At 39.7% G+C, this 23,490-nt stretch overlaps 1 protein-coding gene across 8 annotated transcripts in view; it reads left to right on the top strand.

Moving 5' to 3' along the window:
• col8a2 (collagen, type VIII, alpha 2) overlaps positions 1–23,490 on the top strand; it is a 189,627-nt gene that overhangs the window by 134,011 nt on the left and 32,126 nt on the right. The window contains exon 1 of one of the 8 annotated variants that reach the window (XM_057827447.1): positions 5,555–6,075. The exons of the other annotated variants lie outside the window; for them this stretch is intronic. The gene's annotated coding sequence lies outside the window, so the exon portion shown is untranslated. Of the gene's footprint in view, positions 1–5,554; positions 6,076–23,490 lie in introns of those variants that run through there. 8 annotated transcript variants of the gene reach the window in all.

Genomic DNA, 23,490 nt, shown 5'->3' with positions numbered 1-23,490 from the left:
GTTCCACAGTTTGTTCCACAGCATCATTTTTCTCATTCTGTTTTTGGAGTAAAACAGCCAATCATTGTCCTCCAGTCACTGTCTTCCATCACTGGAAGGTTTTGAATGGAAAGAAGGAGGAGGGATATCACAGCAAGACAGAGGAGAAAGACAAGGATGTAGACTTGTCTGTTACATCCTTAGTGAGAGGATGTGACCCAAATGGAATCTGATAAGATTAGGCAAAAGTACTCACACTTTGTACTTTACTACAGTTATTTTTGTAAAAGAAAAAGTACCGGTTCAGTTCCTTTTAAGGGCGTAGGGGTTGCATAGGGATGGTAGGGACATAACACTACCAACTCTTCAGGATGCTCAAATTGTCCCCACCAGCTTTTTAGCAACCTTATTTGCATTATATATTAAGTTAAGTTACTGTATATAGGTAATTTAGTTTGTCTTCCCATATATTGTAAGGATAGAATAGACCCTACCATTATTACGTAAATTATTTTCATTTTGTTCAGACTTACATTTTTCCCATTTTTTCCCCCATTTAAACACACATTTGATTGGTTGATCAAGGCATGCAGGCACACTCACACACTGTCAGATTCCGACCTGCGTCAGAGTTAGCATAACATTAAACTGTGTGAACTTGCAAACCTGCAAAACTACCGTGGTCAGGCCAACCTCCACAAGGATCAACGAAGTCAAGCTAGCCATCGCTCATTTGAATCATTGTGGTTGGTTTCTGAGTGCAAGTCCCTTTTAAAAAAAAAAAAAAAAAAAAAAAAAAAAAAAAAAAAAAAAGGAAAGCAATCCAAGAATGGGTCCACTTCAGGAGAACACTGACATGAACATGAACTGACGTTAAAAAAGAAATTGTGAAATGAAATAACACATCAGAATTTCATGAGAATACTTTGGTTCAAATCTTGGGGTAGTTTAGTATGCCTAAGATGTAGATCGGTCAATGGATATCTCCGATTTTTTTCCCATGGCAGTGATCCCTCGTTTTTTTGCGTTTAATGGGGACCAGAACAGTGATAAGTGGAAAAACCGCCAAGCAGCTTTTGTGTTCAATGTATTTATTCAGATTTAGCATTGAAAATAGATACATATGTCACTTTTTCTCCAAAGTATGATGTAAAAAATCTGTATACAGTGGTACCTCTACATACGATCACTTCGACACACGATCTTTTCGACATCCGACGTAAAATTTCAGCCGCCATTTGTTTCTACATCCGATGAGTTGCTCGAAATACGACGACATGACAGCACTGCAAACGAACGCACGGTGGATTTTCTTGTGTGAGAAATCAACACAGTTTTCAAAAAAAGTTGATACAGTTGGAGAAACAAGGAAAAAAGTGATGCTTACCATTGAAATGAAGATGCAAGTTATAGAAAAATATGAGCTTGGGGTGCGCGTCCCTGAACTGGCTCAACAATACAGCTCCATGGTCCTCTTCCGACCACCGTTCGCCACTATTTATAAGTTAAGGTGACAGTTATCATTGTGGTAACATTGCCAAGGAAATCGCCAGCTTCATCACGTTTTTATCATTTATTTAAGAACTTATCCAACACAAAACGCCCATTGTCTTAAGCAGTTGACTGCTCTCAAGAAAACGAAAGTATTATCTCTACCGCACCGACCTATCTCACTGAGACGTCAGCTTCGCGGTGCGTTCAGGGACAGTAAAAAGTGTCCGCCATATTAGAATCCACTTCGTTACATTATTTACAGGAATAATTATTAATTATTCTTCTTCTTATTATATTATTCTGAATTATGTATTCATAACTTATTTGTTTTTCTATGTTTAATTGCCATTTGTAACAGTGCCAGCAGTATTTATTAAGAATTTAGTGTATGTTTTTAGGCTTCGGAACGAATTAATGGAATTATAATGTATTCCTATGGGGAAATCCTGCTCGACATACGACCATTTCGACTTACAAACAAGGTCCTGGAACGAATTAAATTCGTATGTAGAGGTACCACTGTATATGTATATAGATATATTTTACTATTTTATTAAGCACTTCAAATGTAATAATTATGATAAGTTTTAAACATGCTACTCTCCCACCGAATTATTTTTAAACAACAATAGAGTAGTAGTCGAAAAATGGTTGGCTTTATTAAATGCTTCACTACTCAACTCCGCTCGTAGCAGCTCACTTACACACTATGAGTTGCCACAGCAACTGTTTAACAAGTTAAACGATGATTGACGCATGCAGCCCTTCAGAAGTTCGTGACTCTGGCACGATCAAACACATTAATTTTTCAATCATCGTTAAAGTTAACAAACAACTCCAGTGCACGTGGACTGCCTGCCTGACGAACAAAGAGCACGGAGAGGGAGGGAGCGAGAGGGATACAGCTTGATCGGCTGGGGACAGCGCATCTGTATTTTTATTTTATTTTTTTAATTGAGTAAAAATTCGTGATGGACTGAGGGCGCAAAGTTTGAAGCACGAAGTAGCGAGGGATCACTGTATTTTTTTTTTCCCCAAAACACTTTTATATTACAATACTTCAGTTTGAGTCCAGGGTGCTCCAGTGTCCCCCAGAAATGGACCCCTTCTTGGACAGCTCCCTGTTTTTTTTTCTTTAATAACACTTCAAAATGTTTCTTTAGTAGTTTTTGAAAATAACTGTTTGAATCGAACGTTGTATCACCTGAACCAATACACATAAAGGTTAGTATAAGTGGATACAGATTTATTTTGCATTACTCATTTAGCCTATCAATAATTAAGTTCATATTCATGAGAAATGTAGCTCTGGCCCCCGTTCAATAATCTGTTTGGTCATATTGATGTCCCGTCCCCTGCCAAAAATGAACATGCAAGTTACGCTATTATATCATCCCTACCAATATTGAGACCTCACCTACGCCCCCGATTCCTTTACATATATAAAAGATATTTAGTTCTGATAAACACACAAAAGTGAGTACACCCCTTAGAAACTATGTACATCCCTAAATGTCCAAATTGAGTACTGCTTGTCAATTTCCCTCCAAAATGTCATGTGACTCGTTACAGGAGTGAAGACGGTACACAAGAAAGCCCGCCCGTCTCATCAGACCATAGGACATGATTCCAGTAATCCATGCACTTTGTTGACATGTCTTCAGCAAACTGTTTGCAGGCTTTCTTGTGTATCGTCTTCAGAAAAGGCTTCCTCCTGGGGAGACAGCCGTGCACACCAATTTAATGTAGAGTGTGGCGTATGGTCTGAGCACTAACAGAACTCCCACCTCTTCAATCTCTGCAGCAATGCTGACAGCACTCCTGTAACGAGTCACATTGTTAGGTTTCTGGGTGAGCGGGGGACCCAAGCGCAGAGAAGGAAGGCAAGGTAGCAGTGGTAACAATTGTTTATTGCAGTAGGTGGAGGCAGTCTTTGTCCAAATAGTCAGGTGGGCAGTTGGTGTCTAAGCAGGTGAGCTGTGAAGGCAGGCGAGCAATGCAGGATCTGTGAACAAGGGTAAAATGAGCTAAAGCAAGACAATACAGATTTCTGGAATTATCAATGGCTAGTGTCACAAACTCTTGGAGTGGATTTGTTTATCTGGTGATGAGGTGAGGCCAGGGACTGGCTTAACTAGGCTGTTAACGATGACTGACTCCACCTGGTCCCAGGCTCACCCATCTGTCCAATCCTGCAATCAAGACACACGCACCCACACACACAACGAGGAGGAGGAGCAGGGCTCAGAGAGCAGGTGCCTTAACACACATGACATTTTTGAGGGAAAATGACAAGCAGTACTCAATTCGGACATTTAGGGATGTACGTAGTTTCTAAGGAGTGTACTCACTTTTGTTGCCAGGGGTTTAGATATTAATGGCTATATATTTTGAGTTATTTTGAGGGGAAAATAAATTAACTATATTATATAAGCTGCACAGAGACTACTTTTCATTGTGTCAAAGTGTCATTTTGTCCGAGTTGTCCCTTGTAAAGATATACTTAAATATCTGCAGAAATGCAAGGGGTGTACTCACTTTTGTGACACTCTGTATGTTTTTGAGGTAAAATAAGACAATCAGTGTTTGTTTTAAATGTAAATGAAATACAGCGTAGGTTCAACAATGATGTAAAGAACATTCAGAAGGGTGAAGCCTAAGGTAAGGTTCCACCTTATCTGTCTGAAGAAAAAGACTGTCGTGTAAAACTGTCATTCTGGTACTGATCTCAAGTGGTTTGCGATTTTGTGACCTGTCGTGTCATGTAGGTGGGCTTAGATTTGACCAACATATGAACTCACTTTATCCTCACATTTTTAATAGTAAATATGAAGAAGAGCATTATTATACAAAAGGGAGCAGTCTGATGGAGCGCTTTCATACCCTTAGGGAATGTCTACCATTTATAGTAGGAAATGCTCTCATAAATGGTGGCTCAGTGAATGGCAGTTATTCACTGGTGGGCTGTATGTTCAATCTCAAAAACAGGTTTACTTTTCTCAGTCTGGTGGTTGTCTATGCCAGGCACAATTCTGGCAATCCAAAATGTCTTCGCTCTCTCTTTTTTTAGAAGGCGCCTCTCAGGTAGCAGTGATGACAAGAGGTCATGAATATCTCAAAGGGGCTATTGCTCATCATTTTACTTGAGGTCTTTCCAACTGCTTCTGATCTTATGAGTTGATATCGCTTCACGTTCCAATTGGAGAAACTCCATGAGTATCTTTTGCACGTATTATTCAGGATTAATGTCGGAAAATGAAGAGATTGATATCATTGCTTTTATCATTCGATCCAGCGAGTCTGAAATGAGCCCTTAATCACTTTACATTTTTCTATAAGTGTGGATGCCGCAACCCACACAGTTGTAAAAAGCTGCGTAGGGCGGTCAGCAGTGAGTGCATGCAGACAGTACAGACAACCAGACAAAATAATGGAAGGTGATGGTTTTTTGGCTGAATCATCTGTCTTGCAGAAGAAGAAAAAATGAAGCACTCAAGAAAATCAGGATTGGCCCGTTCCTCATGTAAATCCAGATGGTAGGGCTTTGTCTCCCCTATCAGTCTAGACTTGATTACACATCTGTGTTTATGTGATAAGCTAATTGTTGCAGTTAACTTGAGTGTGAGAAGGCAGTACGGTGGTTCCCATAGTGTGGAATTGGGCTCAGAAACACAAGTGAAAAAGGACCGTGACCCATGTGGGAGCTGTGGTGAACATCAAGCGATTTGGGGTTTGGGGTAAGGTGGGTGGGTTTTGTATGGCTGGGTGAAAGATATTTGGCATGCTTGATGGAAACATAGGCTGGAACCGCCACATTTGTGCATAAACACTTACACTTTGACAAATACTGTATGCACACAAGTAAGGAGTGGACAGCAGCACCCATCATGGAAGAAGCATAAGTGCTTTTTAAGTAATACTGTTAGACATAAGTTCCATAGACATAGCCATATATTATCAGAGTGGAGACAGTGGGAGGTAAAGAAAGATTAAGAAGGAGCTGTGAGTAGTAGTAGTAGTAAGAGACCTCTTTGAAAAGCAATGTCTTTTTTTTTCCTTTTGTAAGGGGGGATGTTTCCAGTATCAGAAATAGATTTACTGAGAAACGAAACACATAAGTCGTTAACCATATCTTTTTGCCAATTATCTTTTGGAGAGGCAATCGCTCAATAAGAAAAGACTTGGGTTCAATTGTCACAGTGGACCAAAACAATTGGGGTTACGTCCCAGACCCATCTGCAGTAAAGGGAGTGCAAATACAAAAACATTTAAAATATTTACGATAAGGTAATTGCAATTAATAGCTGAAAAATCATTTCAAGTTTACACATCATCTTAATCACCTAAATGTCTCAGCTGAAACTCCTTGAACGCCCTCAAACATCAACACGTGTGCACAGCAACGCGGGGGCGAGTTTATCTGTCAGCCTCTGATCTCAAATCTTCATCCAAGCCCAACAACCACTTATGCCGCGTTGCATTCCCGCAACTGTTTTTTCGGCATTTGCGTCTATTTGTACTGCTCTCAGCTGAAGGGCTGTGAAAAGCCGTCTAAACACAACTCTCATACCACGCAGACCAGGCCTGTGTTAACATAGCTGGGTGAGTGCAAATACGGAGCCGGACGTTTGAGACGTCGGTAAACCTTCAACCTTGTTACTCCATGACTTTGTTTCAGCATGTTGTTCAGCTTTCATTCAACCTCTGGGGCTGCCTGTTAGATTTTGAGTTCTAAATATGGTTGTCAGAATGAGACGTGCTCATCTGGATGCACGGTTTTCTCTTTTGATTATAAAACAGATTTCAAAATCCATACATTTTCAAAGATACTTTTTCCCTTCCAAATCTTGGGATTTTTTCAGGCTTGTGGTTTGGAAGCTACTTGCAAAGACATGTATTTCAAATGAGTTTGCTTTGAGACATACTGCATATATAGTGAAACTCCCTGGACCGACTAATCATCAGTGTTGTCAGTAATACGTTACTGTAATCTGATTACTTTCTTTCAATAACGAGTAATCTAACGCGTTCATTTTTCCAAACCAGTAATCTTATTAAAGTTAGTTTGAGTGCTGCAACGATTAATCGATTTTGCTGCTTCGAGTATTCGTTTAATTAGTGTCCTTGTAATGGTTTGTTTTGAAAGTGTTGGCATTTCGTTATATTGATTTGGGTGGATACACTACCCTCTAGTCTGCCTCATTTCACGTGGCTAAATCCAGCTGCTCCCTGTTAAGACCAACGTAAGCTAAGTTTTTGTTTGTGCTAATGTTTTTTTTAATGCATTCGTAATGTAGTTTATAGGCAGGGGTGCACATATTTGTTTTGCCCAGTATCTCAGAGGAGGACCTGGAGATGTGACTTGGTCCTCATTGAGCTTGAGAGCCGACCCGCCTGATGCGATAAAATTATGACCAGCTTTACTTGGAGCCAATTACCTTAAATTAATTATATTAACAATTAACTGTTGATTAACATCAACTAGCACAACAAAATTGCCATTTCTTTGAAGTGAAATGTAGAGAAATAAACGGGGGTGCGCATATTTTTTTTTGCCTCCCACATTAACTCCAAGCCTTTGTAAAAGTGGGATGTCCACCTCTTAAGAGCTCATTGAACGTGCATGTTTAGCTTTGTGAAATGCAAGCAAAAACACGTTTGTCAGTGCATGTCGCTATTCTTCATTAACTTTATTCCGCGATTTGTCCATAGGGCGAGTAGGGTCCTGTCTGACATCGATAGTTTGCTTAATTGCCACATGCTCTGTTTTTTTCGTGATTTTCAAAGTTTGGATGGCTGAAATTCTTTGACCCTACATAAAATGCGCTGCTCTTATCAGCGACATTGGGATTCTCGCTGCAAATTTTGCACCACATTTCCGTGCGAGCATCATTTGCTTCTAGCCATGGTACCTCCTGCAGCCACTTTTCAGCAAAAGTACTTTTTTTTTGGTAGCTCCGGTGACGTCTCTGTCGTCTGTCTGGCTTTTAATGGGGGAACACGGAAATAATTACTCAGTGAGACCTGCCTCTTTGACATTTTGAGAATAAATTTTCTCGTGTCCGCCGCAAATACAGTGGTCAGCCATCGGTACGCAAAAGCGTATGGAAGCCGTTGAGGGCCAGCGCGTTTGTCTACGTCCAGTACGCATGCGCGCATGCGGACCACTTATGTGCGCCCCTGTTTATAGGTATATTATATATACCTATAAAGTTTATATATTTATATAACTATTTATATATAGTTTATATATATTTAAATTTTTAATGGCTAGGTCTTTATTTTAAAGGGGAAGTTCAGAATTTTTGACATTAGGCTTAATCTTTGAGTTGACAGGGGTATAATTAATCATTGGAGTTGATTTGAAAAAATTCTGTGCAGTTTGTCAGTCATCTGTTAATTTCAGGGCTCCTGAGTGGCTAAGCTAGCGTGAGTCAATGATGGTTGAAATCAGCTACATCGACTAATTAACCCCCCCCCCACCACTAACTCGAAGATTAAGCTTTATGAGGAAAATTCTGATCTTCTTTAAATTCAATTCTTGGAAAGTCAATTACATGCGATTACATTTTTCTGTTGTCATTCCTATGTCGAGGCAGCAAAGGGCGAAAAATTGGTAAAAAGTAACGGATAAATTACTTTTAAAGTGACTTAGTTACTTTGATAATACAGTGATCAGTAATTTTTTTTTAGGCGTACTCAGTAATCAGTGATTAAAATAATCGGTGAAAACACTGCTCATCATTTACTTGAAGTGAATTTCCACTTTCAGATCTGTGATGCATATATACAGTTAACACTGGTACCTCGACATACGATCGCTTTGACACAGGGCCTTTTCGACATCCGCTGTAAAATTTGACTCGCCATTTGTTTCTACATCCGACAACATGTTCGAAATACGACGATTTATGACAGCGCCACAGTTTCTTTGTTTTCCCGCAAGCCGGCCGCATGGCGTATTTTCTTGAGAAATCGACATGGGTTCCAAGAAGGTTAAAGTGGTGGTGAAAAAGGGAAAAAGGTGACACTTACCATTGAAATGATAGAAAAATATGAGCGTGTCCGTGAACTGACTCGACAATACGGCCGTCTAATTATTGTTGTAACATCGCCAAAGATATTGCCAGCTTTGTCAGGTTTTTAATAAATTATTTCAGAACTTGTGCAACACAACACGCCTACTGTCACCCGCAGTTGACGGCAACAACAACAGGACATTAAAAGAGAAAGTAAAATCTCTCCAGCACAGCAAGCAAAACAGATCCGCCACATTAGAACCTGATTCGTTACATTATTACAGGAGTTATTATTATTAATATTATTCCGATTTTTATTTGTAATTTATTTCTTTTGCTATCGCTGGTCAGCAGTATTTGTTATGGATTTCGTGTAGGTTTTCGGGCTGTGGAACAAATTAATGCAATTATAATAGATTTTTATGGGAAAATCTTGCTCGACATACGACCATTTCGACGTACAAACAAGGTCCTGGAACGAATTAAATTCGTATGTAGAGGTACCACCAAGGGCGTAGGTTTGCATAGGGACGGTAGGGACATAACACTATCAACTTTTCAGGATCCCTCAAATTGTCCCCACCAACTTTCAGGCAACCTTATTTGTATTGTATAATGAGTTCAGTTATGTAAGTAATTTAGATTGTCTTTTGTTATGTTTTAAGGATTGAATTGACCCTACTATTATTAAGTGATATATTTACATTATTTTTTTAGACTTACATTTACCCCTTTTCACTTGCTGAATATGCCGGACCCTTATAATTTTATTTAACCTCATATGCACGTTGGATTGGCTGATGCCATGCCCCCCCCTCCCCACACACACATACATACACACACATGCACACCCACACAGACCCAACAAAAATACAACATGTCGACAACATACCGCCTCCTCCGACCCCTTTGAAGAGGAGGGATATTAGAAGTTTTTTTCGGCCAGCAGCAGCTACTGTAAGGAATGTAAAAGACGTTAGTGTTGTGGACATGGAAAACATCATTAATTTTGCTACTGGAAGTCCGACCTGCATCAGAATTAGCATAACATTAAACTGTGTGAACATGCTAACCTGCAAAACTTGAGTGGGAAGCTGCTTAAAGAGAAATGTCCTGTATGTGTTTTCTGCTGTTAACGTTATGAATTTTTTTCCAGTTATATTTATTAATTTAGACAGACAATATTGAGTGGTCTAAAAACAAATGTTTATTTTTTTGCATTCCTGGACAGCTAAGAGATTATTAATACATTTGTATTTGGTGTGTATGTTGAATTTGCTAATAAAGTAGTTTAGTAGTTTTGGAAAACAAAGGTTTGAATCAAACGGTGTATCACCTGAACCAATACACATGAAAGTCTACAGTCATGAAAGAATACAAGTCAAAACAGATTTATTTTGCATTGATCATTTGGCCTATCAATTAATTAGAATTCATATTCATGAGAAATGTTGCCCTGACCCCCGTTCACCCAATCCGTTTGGGTTAATAATGTCCCTTCCTAAGCAAAAAGTGTACATGTAGGTTATACTGTTATATCGTCCCTACCAATGTTCAGACCAAACCTATGCCCTTGGGTACCACCAGTGTTGTCACGGATTACTTTAAAAAGTAATTTAATTACAGATTACTGATTACACCTCAAAAAAGTAATCTAGTTACTTTACTGATTACTTTATTATCAAAGTAACTAAGTTACTTTAAAAGTAACTTATCAGTTACTTTTTACCAATTTTTCTCCTTTTGCTGCTTCAACATAAAAATAACAGAAAAATTTAATCACGTGTAATTGAGTTTTTCACATAAGGCTTAATCTTTGAGTTAGCGGGGGTTTAATTAGTCGATGGAGTTGATTTCAACCACCATTGACTCGCCCTAGCTTAGCCATCCCGGAGCCTTAAAACTAACAAATAACTGACAAACTGCACGAAATTTGTTTAAATAAAGTTCAACGACTAATTAAATCCCCGCTAACTCTAAGATGAAGCCCAATGTAAAAAATTCTGAACTTCTCCTTTGAAATAAAGACGTAGCCATTAAAATGTTGTCTATAAAAGTTGTAGAGCAATGAAACAACAAAAATTTATGAAATGAACAAAAATCCTACAACGTACAGTTTTCATAATGGGTCAAAATCATTTTTCGAACAGATCATGTGACTAGCACCTTGAGACTATCCTTTGCTTTGCTTAGCCAAAACTACACCAGAGGAGGCAAGATGGATATTTAGAATTTCTTTAAACCTAAGCTTTCAAACGGTACCATCAACAACTTGAACAGCTGATTGAACTTGAACAGTATGAAGATGTGTGTGTGTGTATGTATATATATATATTATATACAGTGGAGGGAACAAGTATTTGATACACTGCCTATGGGTTTTACAGTATTGGCCAAAAGTGTGGAGACACCTCATAGGTGGATACTTTGAAGAATGTAGAATACAAAACCTGTTTTCAGTTATTTCACTTTTTTTGCCATTCCACATGTTCGTTAATAGTTTTGGTGTCTTCAGTGAGAATTTACAATAGCAGTGAAAATATATTAAACGCAAAAATTATGAAGTGTGTCCAAACTTTTGACTTTCGTTTCAGTCTTCAACATGCTTCTCCCCCCAGTCCCACAAATGTAAAACTCCGCCTACGATTACAAACTCTAACTATAGAATGTACAGTGCCTTGCAAAAGTATTCGGCCCCCTTGAATCTTGCAACCTTTCGCCACATTTCAGGCTTCAAACATAAAGATATGAAATTTAATTTTTTTGTCGAGAATCAACAACAAGTGGGACACAATCGTGAAGTGGAACAACATTTATTGGATGATTTAAACTTTTTTAACAAATAAAAAACTGAAAAGTGGGGCGTGCAATATTATTCGGCCCCTTTACTTTCAGTGCAGAAAACTCACTCCAGAAGTTCAGTGAGGATCTCTGAATGATCCAATGTTGTCCTAAATGACCGATGATGATAAATAGAATCCACCTGTGTGTAATCAAGTCTCCGTATAAATGCACCTGCTCTGTGATAGTCTCAGGGTTCTGTTTAAAGTGCAGAGAGCATTATGAAAACCAAGGAACACACCAGGCAGGTCTGAGATACTGTTGTGGAGAAGTTTAAAGCCGGATTTGGATACAAAAAGATTTCCCAAGCTTTAAACATCTCAAGGAGCACTGTGCAAGCCATCATATTGAAATGGAAGGAGCATCAGACCACTGCAAATCTACCAAGACCCGGCCCTCCTTCCAAACTTTCTTCTCAAACAAGGAGGAAACTGATCAGAGATGCAGCCAAGAGGCCCATGATCACTCCGGATGAACTGCAGAGATCTACAGCTGAGGTGGGAGAGTCTGTCCATAGGACAACAATCAGTCGTACACTGCACAAATCTGGCCTTTATGGAAGAGTGGCAAGAAGAAAGCCATTTCTCAAAGATATCCATAAAAAGTCTCGTTTAAAGTTTGCCACAAGCCATCTGGGAGACACACCAAACATGTGGAAGAAGGTGCTCTGGTCAGATGAAACCAAAATTGAACTTTTTGGCCACAATGCAAAACGATATGTTTGGCGTAAAAGCAACACAGCTCATCACCCTGAACACACCATCCCCACTGTCAAACATGGTGGTGGCAGCATCATGGTTTGGGCCTGCTTTTCTTCAGCAGGGACAGGGAAGATGGTTAAAATTGACGGGAAGATGGATGCAGCCAAATACAGGAACATTCTGGAAGAAAACCTGTTGGTATCTGCACAAGACCTGAGACTGGGACGGAGATTTATCTTCCAACAGGACAATGATCCAAAACATAAAGCCAAATCTACAATGGAATCGTTCAAAAATAAACGTATCCAGGTGTTAGAATGGCCAAGTCAAAGTCCAGACCTGAATCCAATCGAGAATCTGTGGAAAGAGCTGAAGACTGCTGTTCACAAGCACTCTCCATCCAACCTCACTGAGCTCGAGCTGTTTTGCAAGGAAGAATGGGCAAGAATGTCAGTCTCTCGATGTGCAAAACTGATAGAAACATACCCCAAGCGACTTGCAGCTGTAATTGGAGCAAAAGGTGGCGCTACAAAGTATTAACGCAAGGGGGCCGAATAATATTGCACGCCCCACTTTTCAGTTTTTTGTTAAAAAAGTTTAAATTATCCAATAAATTTTGTTCCACTTCACGATTGTGTCCCACTTGTTGTTGATTCTTGACAAAAAATTAAAATTTTATATCTTTATGTTTGAAGCCTGAAATGTGGCGAAAGGTTGCAAGGTTCAAGGGGGCCGAATACTTTTGCAAGGCACTGTACATAATTACACATATTATAAAGGCTAGTTGCTGGCTGTCTCGTTACGTGTCGTCTTGTTTTGAGTTTTTTTCGCGACGCGTTGTGCTGTAATTCCAAGTGCTTCCTTGTTGAATTGGATGTCGACTATATAGCGGTCGACAGTCCATCTGAGCCAGCGCAGAGTTTGCAACGCACGGAGATATTTTTGTCATCTTGACTGGACGGATATGTGAAGTAATGGCTGTATCTCCAGTGAGCAAATGCAGCTGTTTGTTGTATCTCTCCGGCTCCTTTACTGTTAGCATCCTGATAGATAGCCAGGCTATGTGGCAGACGGCGCGCATACAGAATAGCACTGCACGTGACCCATTTTTTTCCGATGAGAAAACGTGAGATGTGATGTCACTCCCAAACTCAAATGCGGTATTTTCTATTCAAATGCTCTTCGTACATGACTACAGTATTCTTCATTCTACATACAGTATGAGGCAAAAACAAAATAGTAACGCACAGTTACTGAGGAAACTAACTTTAATCAGATTACCTTCTTGGAAAAACTAACGCGTTAGATTGCTTGTTACTGAAAGAAAGTAATCAGATTATAGTAACGCGTTACTGACAACACTGGGTACCACTGTATATTCATTCTCACATTCAGCTATGCGATAAACATCTGCGCTTTTGCATACTATTTCCGACTCATTAGGGCTCGCACCCTTTGTGGTATCCAATCACGTGCAAACCCAACATGGAACGCCATCTCCTACACCGAAACATGTACAGCTTCCATGATTCTCTTCTCCTGTTCCTATTTGGTTTTTAGTGTAAAAGGACACCCGTATGTGTAAAGGAGTGGGTGGATGGGGGTTATTCTCCTAATTCCACTAACCTAAGTAGACTCACTGGCTGCCAAAGCATACAGAGATGGACTAAAAAGATGGATCTGATGGTGAGGGAGCCAAGGTTATGGTTTCAGAGCATAGAATGATTGATTTGAATTGAGAGAGACATTTTTAGGGAGAATAAGATTTCGAATTCATATGTGTTTATTTGCAGCAGACAGCCAACAATTGGCTTTTTCATCCTATTTTAAGGAAACAATTTAAAGCTTAGCTTTGCAGAAATGTTAAAATCCTTTAGTTGGTCAAAATGCATCTATGGGATAATTTAAGTGAACTTATGAGTAAATTGAGATATAAACTAATTAAACTCACAAGATTAGATACCACTCTGATCTATCAAGAACATTAATTAATATTCTTCTCTGCAATAGTCGCTGTTTTATAAAAGAGAAATAAACCTGAATGGCGCAGTACAAACAAAGTACAAAAACAGTCCTTTAAATGCCACCTGTTCTTGAAACAGATGTTTTGATGAAGTTATCGCACACTGGCATGCCTTTTACTCAACTGGAAAGACACTGTCAGACATTTTCCATCTGGTAGCAGTTTGAATCCAATGGAAGTTTCATCAAGAGTCATGCAGACCTGTGAGGAGCTTAAAAAAATAACTCCCAGCTGAGAAGCCTGGTTACATTTTTGCTACTACTGTGACAATAAACACACATTAACTCATGCACGCAGCACAGACCATACGCGTAATGTTTACATTGCATAATTTTTGGAGGCAGATGAACCTGGCTTTATGGAACTACAAAGTAAAAGTGGGCTGCTGAAGCTCGTTGAAAATATTTGGTGCAATCAAAGAGGGAGAAAGGGGGTGTTTATCACTTTGCAGGTTCAAACCTCGAGACAGGCATGTAGTTTGAACCAAGCGTAGGATTTTCATTTACCAGCAGGTTGGAGGAACAAGATAATTGATTTAGCAGACTCTCAATCCTGAATGTTATCTCCCTTTGTAGTATGAGCATGCTGAAGATACTTTCAGGAAACGATGTCTGCTATGGATGAATGCATGTGCTAACCTGGTTTCTATTTTAAAGTTACATTCAGACTAATAAGAGGGTTGTTATTGGCAGAGGTGGGTCGAGTAGCCAAAGATTTGACTCAAGTAAGAGTAGCGTTACTTCTAAATAATATTACTCATGATGACTCAAAGTAGTCATCCAAAAAATGCACTCAATTGGCGATGGTGCAGTGTAGGGACGGTTGCCAACGGGCTTACACTCACAAGGGATTCACATGATTACTGGTTTCTAGATCACAGAGCTGGTTTGTGTACACTCCACCCCTCCCAATCAATTATCTTATAGACCCCCCCCCTTCTTTCCCTGGTCAACAGGCCTCCCACATGGTGTCAACCGGAGATACATCTCGCTGATGATAGCACCAACATATTCATAGTTAGTGTAGGCGTTCAATGTATTTCCTGTTGTTGTTTGTGTTTTTTTTCTTTTCTTGTGTTTCTTTTCTTTTTTTCTGTTCCCCCATAATTTGCTGCTTTGTCATAATAAATGAGATATGCTGAATGATCACAATGGGAGTATGTCATACCCTCAATGTGAAACATTAAAACTGTTCAGACCAACCGGACACTTAAGACTTTTCCATTCCCTGTGTCAAACAGCTGAACAGGCCAGGTTTAAAAAAAAAAAAAATGTACTCAAGTACAACTAAAAAAGTATTTGGTGAAAAGAATACTCAAGTAATGAGTAGCATTGTGAGTAACTGCTTACATTTTTTTTTTCAACAGTGGTATTTTTTTTTTCTCAGTACAAAGTTGTCTACAGTATATGAATTGTTGTTATAATGATACTGTAATGATACTGTACTATTGTACAGTATTACATACATAACCACACACAACCAATTGCATACATTACATAACCACATTAAGCCAAAGAAATACAAAATAAAGAAAAAAAGAAACATTGAATTCCGCCGAGAAAAAAAAGTGACAGAAATTAAGCATTACTCGTCCAAAGAGCATGAGTGCACTCTAATGGACAAAATAGTTCCTCGTTTGAATAGTTCCTTCATAGTTACTATTACGAAATTAAAAATATCTCCGGTTTTCCATGGTCAATCGGCGCCAAATAAAACCTGGGAGAGGTTTAAATCCGCACTTTCGAGTCGTGTTGAGGGCAGCGCTCTATGTAAAATACTTCATTTTTTTACGCTGCTTTAAAGGCGCCACGTGTTTGAACAGGCTGGCGTGATCATAGAACGGCAAGCTTGCGTCTTTTGGTGTTGGTGTTATACTTATATAGCGCTTTTCCACCTTTCAAGGCGGTATAATGGGAAAAAATAAATAAATCTAATATCTAGAAATGTAGCAACTCTGGTGTTTACCAATGTAGCTGAGTAAGAGTAGCGTTTTTTCTTCACAAATCTTCGCAAGTAAAAATAAAAACTATTGCATACTCTTAGAAGTACATTTTTCTAAAAAGGTTACTCAATTAAATGTAACGGAGTACATGTTAAGCGTTACTACCCACCTCTGATTATTAAAAGTCTGAGTGAAACGATGCTTACGGTGTTGCAATTTTATAACTCTTTAATACCAATCTGAACATAAAAGGTGCAGCAACATATGTAGGAAGATAACACTATTCACAGGCATACAGTGCTGCTCAAAAGTTTGTGAACCCCCTCAACATTTTGGAATTTTCTATTATTTCAACCTGATTTCCTAATCAATCAATTCAGTAGTTTTTTTTTAATTTTTTTAACAGTTGTGTTGTCGAGACTAAATTAAAAAGTTTTCATCAACTGATGTAGGTGCAAAATTGAACTGTTTGGTCACAACCAAAACCGCCATGTCTGGCGAAAAGTCAACACTGCATACCACCAAAATAACCTTCTCCCAACAGTGAAGCATGGAGGTGGGAATGTCAAGATCTGGGCTTGCTTTTCATCCTCAGGACCTGGACAACTCCACATAGTCCAGGGAATCATGAATTCTGAGGAATATTGTCAAATCCTAGAACATAACCTGACGCCATCTGTTTTGAAGTTAAAGCTTGGCAGAAGGTGGATCATGCAACATGATAATGATCCAAAGCATTCCAGCAATACAACCAAGGAATGGCTGAAAAAGAAGAAGATTCGTGTTCTGGACTGGCCCAGTCAAAGTCCTGACCTAAATCCCATTGAAATGCTGTGGCGGGACCTGAAGCGAGCAGTTCATGCCAGACGCCCATCAAACCTCTCTCAACTGACTGCGTTCTGCAAGGAAGAATGGGCAAAAATCCCCCAAAGTAGATGTGAGAGGCTGATTAGTCACTACAGAAACCGTTTGGTTGAGGTAATCTCTGCAAAAGGAGGCGCAATATCCTATTAACTGAAGGGGTTCACATACTTTTGCACACATGATATCTGAGTTTTTCTTAAATCAACCACTTTTGTTAAATAAAGAATGACAATATAACTATTTCTTTTGTTTCAGTCCATTATTTGGAATGTCAGTATTGTGGATTTGGGTATAACTTAACATTTAATAAGGTTATTTTAGTTTTTTTTTTTTTACAAAAAATCTGACCATCGCTGTGGGGTTCACAAACTTTCGAGCAGCACTGTATATATTTTATCTTCTCTAAAGAATGATATCCTGCAGTCTACTGATTTCAGATAACTCCATGTTTATTTCTATGTTTGTATCATACTGCCCCCAGTTGGCCAAGGCTTTGCAAACCAGAAGGTGCACCACAGTTTACATTACAAAATGTGTTGTTTTTACTTTGAGAAGGTAAACTTGAATAATGTTATTCCCATTCATTTATTCACTGTGTGCTGATGTGAGATACGAGTGTTTTATTTTTTAATTGCGCCATGATAAGTATTTTTCTGAGAATACAATTCAATTTTTGCTTTTAAATTCCTCCATCAATCCGGAAACGTCCCATAAAAGAGAATAGTAATTCTCCCCCAGCATGAAGAAACATGCACGCAATAACCTCAAATAGGGATTTATTCTCCATCACATCATCTGGATTAATTTCTTAAACTCAGCGGTAGAGGAAGTGTGTCCCCTTCCCACTCTTGTAAAATTATTTATTATCTCCTCCGCACAGAATCTAGTAAAAATACCACTCTCTGTGTTTGTGGTGAAAACCACTGCAAATCAATAAAGAGTGACAGGAGTAACAAGCACAATCCCTGGATTTGACCTCTCTAATTTAGTTTAATTACAGACATTTCCTATGACGTGATGGGTCGCTGTATGACCGTAGCTGAGGATAAGGTGGCATTTCAGTGTTAGGTGCCAAGCGGATGGGCAGATGGCCATGGAGAGGTGTGAAGTGGGACCAAAGGCAACAGGTTCAAAGGGAAGCTTATCAGTTGCTTTGTTTTTACTGTGCTTGAGGGTCACATTCCTCCCAGGCGCAGACCTTTAAATCCATCCCGGGATGTTTGAGCATGAGCTGTAAATGGATAATAGAGGATTGGATGAATATGTTTCGCATCAAACCCCGGGTGAAAAGCCTGCCAAGCTGCGTTCGATGATGAACGCGTCAACGTGCACGAGAGGAAACAAACGCCTCACTTTATTTGGCAGCTGTCTTCTGTCACCACAACAGAGAAGATTGTGAGCGAAGAGGCGAATAACTTTGGATCAGGCGTCCTCTTAAAGCTGGAGTAAACTCTTCTTCTCTTCGCTGACTTTAATCTTTTGCCTCTCTTTGATATGAAAGACAGTATTGCTAATGTGGGAGGAAGGAGGCTGGTATGAGGAAAAAGAGGAGGGTCCTTATAAGAGAATAATTGAGGTGTATGCATTCCAAGGCTGGAAAAGGTGAAAATCTGGGATTCAGTGAAACCAAATTTAAATGTGGGGTAGTTTTAGTCGTCCTACAAACTTTAAAGATATTTTAAACAAATCAAATATTGCTTTACTTAATAAACTACGCTTTTGTTAGGCATCGCGTTGTGTCACCTTAAACAGTGGATTCATAGTCATTTTCCATAAATGTTTTCTTCTGTTGCAGCCCATCAATGCTAAAATACGATAGATACTGGTTTTTCAAGTGCCCATGACAGCAAAAAGCACATTTATTCCATATTTCACACGGTATTTCATGCTCCTGAATGAAGTGGACCGCTTGGATGTGTGTGGAAGCGATCGATTTATATATTAAATTTTTTTAATCCCACGCCAGAAAAATGAGTTACTTCCTGGATTGAGGAAGGATGCGAATGTGACGTCACCCGAGCCAGCATCTCATAATACAGCATTGCTTTATAGCATGCAGATGGACTGCGGATTCATCTGATTTTTCAGATTAATTTGTTTATTTTTCGCATCACGCCAGCTAAATGTGCTGCCGGGTTTTGTTGCTCCACCAGGGAGAGGTGTGTGAGCCTTTTTGGGTTTTTTAAAAAGTTCCCCATCGCCCCAAGATTGGCCAAAACAAGTCCGACAACTGTGGGACTATTGGACTTACAAGGAAGTGAGTAAACATCGTGCTTTGTATTATGTCAATTACTGGAATCATGGCACACGTTTTAATATGGAGGTGGCTTGCATTTTTTGGCTGACAATGCTCCTTGTCCACCGAGAATGCCACTCGACTGGCGACTTGTCGAACACCCCCCTCCGTCCTCTTCGCGTGACCCCCAGGAGAGCGCTATATTCGGCTTATGTTCGTGCGGTTCTCCATATTATCCGGACTTCCAGCCCAATCTGCCCTCTTCATGTGCCCGACCACTATCCTCGGGTTGGGGTGGGGCAGCTACGCCCTCCTCTGACGTCAGTCGGTTTGTCCGGCGGTCATTTTTCAGCTCCTTCCTTGGCATGCGAGCTCTCCCGCCTGCAGCAGGGAAACAACGAGCTGTAACTTGCTCACCGCCGGGGGGGTTGCTGATTGGTGAAGACAATGGACAACCCCGCTGCCGTGTGATATAACCCGGGGTAGTTTTGTATGATTTTTCGTTCCGAAAGGCGAGAATAAGACTTTGAAATGCTGCTCGGTTGGGGTTAGCATGTCGGCTTGCTGTAACGCCTCCTGGTTTGTTTACACACTCAGGCAGGGAAATGACAAAAGCCGGACTAACTCCGGTGGCATAAAATGTCATTCAGGAAGTGCAAGAAGTCAACAGTTTTGACCATGATGGAGTAATTTTGCCATGCCGTACTGAATAAATGCATTTGGAATATTTCATATTCCATTTAGCACAAGACTGTTATATGTCATGACTATACCATTTATTTAGAAATTGGGGGAAAATACTTAGATAAAAAGAATATCCTGTAAAAATATTGGAGTAGAGAGATTGAAACAATGACATTTTGCTGCTCTCTTCATCGCATTTTCCTCATTCGGAATAATTCCCCCTCAATGGGCTTGATTCTAAATCAGATGAAATCGTGACTCTGCCGACGTCATCCTTCAGCTGGGGACGCTAGAGCGCTATAATGACAGGTGGGGCTAAACAGCAGATTAAAAGACATTTCTCATCATCTGCGCTTTGCCAAATTGTTGAATGTAGTCGAATCGACTCAAAATTTGATTCTAATTCACATAAATAATGTTATTTAAGACTTTTTATGCTGTCACAGGCAGTTTAAGATACAGTGTTAAGTTCAAAAGAACCTGTAGCTGCCTGTTAAGTCAAAATTTAAACAAGTTACTCTATAGCTCCTCTAGCGTACAGGAATGTGTGACCCCGTCTACAAGAGTTGGACTCCTCTCCGAATATTTTTCCCACCAATCTTTTTGTCATGTTCAGTTGCCAAGTAGTTCTTCATGTGTTCCTTTCTTGTGGTGATTATCTAGGTGAGGGCCTATCAATCCGCGCTAATTCCAGACACTCAAGAATGTCCCTTTACTATGGCTGCCAGGTTAAAGGTCAATAAATGCACTCTTATCATATCCATCCAAATTACGCTCTAACATTGCTGATTTGATTAAAGCGTTGAATACAAATCCCATTTATATCCTCCTTTCCCCCGCTTCTCAATGTCAGCCATTTAACACATAACGAGTAGGTTATTATCGTGTCTAGCCTTGGAGAGGTTGAATGAGTATTTTTTATTGGCTCTTGGCGACGCTGCAAGAATTCAGCGAGGCAGGTAAACAAGCAAATGGAGTTCATTCACAGTAGTACAATTATGGTAATTTTGTTGCCATAATACGCCTTAAAAAAGCCTTTTACAGATGGATAGCAGTCAAATATGAAATTTTGGCAAGAAAACCAGACACTCCTGCAGCCCATTTGTCCTGATTGTTTGGGGTTTACAGCAGTAACATATGTGCACAGTTTTTGCTTTGCACTAGAATATAGAGAACAATTTTCCAAATATGCACTGATAGCTTATTGAAGAAGTGGTTGAGAATTCCACCACCGCTATAGATTTTAATCTCCATCATTCACTGTCTCATTGTAAGTATAACAGTTAATTTTGTTTCTCCTGTTGATCATAGAGTGGAGATAAGAAAAGTAAGATCTGGTTTGAATGGAAGTGCAGTGCAGTAAATCAGACCGCAGTGAACGATAAACCCGCTCACCATTTGCGTCAAGTGTGTAAAAGGATGATGACGGGGGTGAGACAAGGTCACACAGAAAGGGAAAAAAAGGACACATCTCCCAGCTACTTCATATGTTTTCAGGGTGGAAACATACCTCATGAGTCAACAGGTGCACTTTGTCCTCTGTTCATTATTTATCTGCTGAAACAGAGAATCAGACACTCAACTTGACAGAGAGAAAATAACCTTCATTAAAATGTATGATTGCCAATGCAGGCTATAACTCTGCCTTTATTTTATGAACTCTCTGGCCCTGCTATCTGCAGCGATCATTCTACTACCAGAAGATTAAAAAAAAAAAAAAAAAAAAAATTCATTCAGACAGTTTTGCTTCCTCCTCTTTGCTCGGTCTAATTATTGCTTCTGGCAAACCAGCCTGTCTCCATTTGATATCAGGCAAACAAGCACGTACAACCAGCGGTGAATGAAAAGTAAATACTGTATGTGCCAAACAGAGGCCTAATTTGTCTCATGTGTTTGCTCATGACAAATAAGTTCACTTCACATCTGCTGATTTTTATGTTGGTCATTTAAATCAGTGGTTCTTCAATATTTTCAAGGTATAGTGGTACCTCAAAATACGATCGCATCGACATCCGACGTAAAATTTGACTCGTCATTTGTCTCGAGATATGACGACAGACTCGAAATATGATTTTTGACAGCGTCGCGGTTTTGTTTTCCCGCAAGACGGACGCAGGGCCGATTTTCTTGGGAGAGAAATCAACATGGGTCCCAAGACGGTTAGTGTAGATGGTGAAAAAAGGAAAAAGTGATGCCATTGAAATTAAGAAGGAAATGATAGAAAAATATGAGTGTGGTGTCCATGTGAGTGAACTGACTCGACAATGTGGCCGACTTCTCCTCCGACTTCCGTTCCCCAGCCTCTATAAGTTGAAGGAATCTGACCTTTTAGCCAGACTGCCGGAACCGCGCTAGCGCAATTCCAGCGAGCTGGGCCAGTGGAACACCAACCACCCGGCCAAAAGGCAAACTCAGTGCGTTCACCCTTTGTACTGACTCCATTTTAAAACCTGGGAAAACGCTTCAAAATGCAAGTTGACAATTTATTTACAATTTAAAGTCGGCAGCAATCATACAGGACAGAGAGACCCAGGCGAGGAGGCAAACTGGATCCAGGGTCACCATATCACAAGTCAACAAAATATTCCCGAGAAAAATGACAACGATTAGTTAAACATTGTCTTTTAAAGGCTTTGGTGAGGCGGGCTGTGGTCTGGTGGAAGGGTGTGTTTGGGCGTTGTTTACGATTATTGTCTGTTGGACAGCGAGAGTTAAGGATTTTTCCATCCTCAGCGCCATATGAGTACTGAGTGTTCACTTCTCGGTTGCGAGTTCCTCTGTATCAGATGTTCCTCGTGGCAAGACAAGATGTCCCGCCATTTGTTCTGGACTGTCTAGAAGAGTTGATTGCTGGATATTGTGGTGCAGACGTTGGCTTGTAGGCAAGGTGTCTTGCCTATCACCTGCTTGTCAGCGTCAATCTTGCTCAGTCAGCTGCACGACGCTTGTGCTTCCGTGGTCAGAAGGCGTCCTGTATCTGTTCTGCCCTTATCTGCCTGTTGTCTTGGCGCTGCAAATTCTTATCATTTCAAGTCCAACTGTTCATAATATCAAATATTTTCTGCTTGTTTTTCTTAAACTATGATATAAATGCTATTTATTTTATATTGGGTGTGTTAGAGTAATACAGTCAAACAGTAAATATGAGAAAAGATACTATTCCCTTCATTGTTAAGGCTGTGTGCTGAGGACGGCACTCCTCAGCGATGGCGGACGGAGTGCTTCTGGTGGTTCTGCTCGGATTAGTCACCAGAGATGGAAATATGCGATGCTCTGAAGCACCTTTTATAAGTCTGAAATTTGGGCTGACTTTGGCTTCCACTGCAAAAACGGAGTCATGGAGTATTTAGAATCCTGCATTTAAGCAGGTTTGGACTAAAAAAGAGAAAATATTATAATGAAAGCCATGTGTTGTTCAAACATAAAACAAAAACATATACAGTATACTTGAGTGCTGGATGATAAATTGTTATAAATGTACTTTTATGCATGTGCAGTGCCCCCCCCCCCCCCAACCCCAGAGGCCGAAAAATGTCATTGCACGAAATTGACATTCCTATGTATAGGAGTTTAAAATAAAGATCTAGCTGGTAAAATGTTGTCTATAAAAGTTTTAAAGCAATTAAACAAACAATTAAAATGAATGAAATGAAGATGAATCCTCCAGTATTTCGTAATGGGCCTTTTTTTTTTTTTTTTTTTTTTTT

The sequence above is a fragment of the Corythoichthys intestinalis genome, chromosome 22 (assembly GCF_030265065.1).
Source record: "Corythoichthys intestinalis isolate RoL2023-P3 chromosome 22, ASM3026506v1, whole genome shotgun sequence".
NCBI classification, from domain to species: Eukaryota; Metazoa; Chordata; class Actinopteri; order Syngnathiformes; family Syngnathidae; genus Corythoichthys; species Corythoichthys intestinalis.
This window is presented reverse-complemented; position numbering and strand designations above follow the sequence as displayed.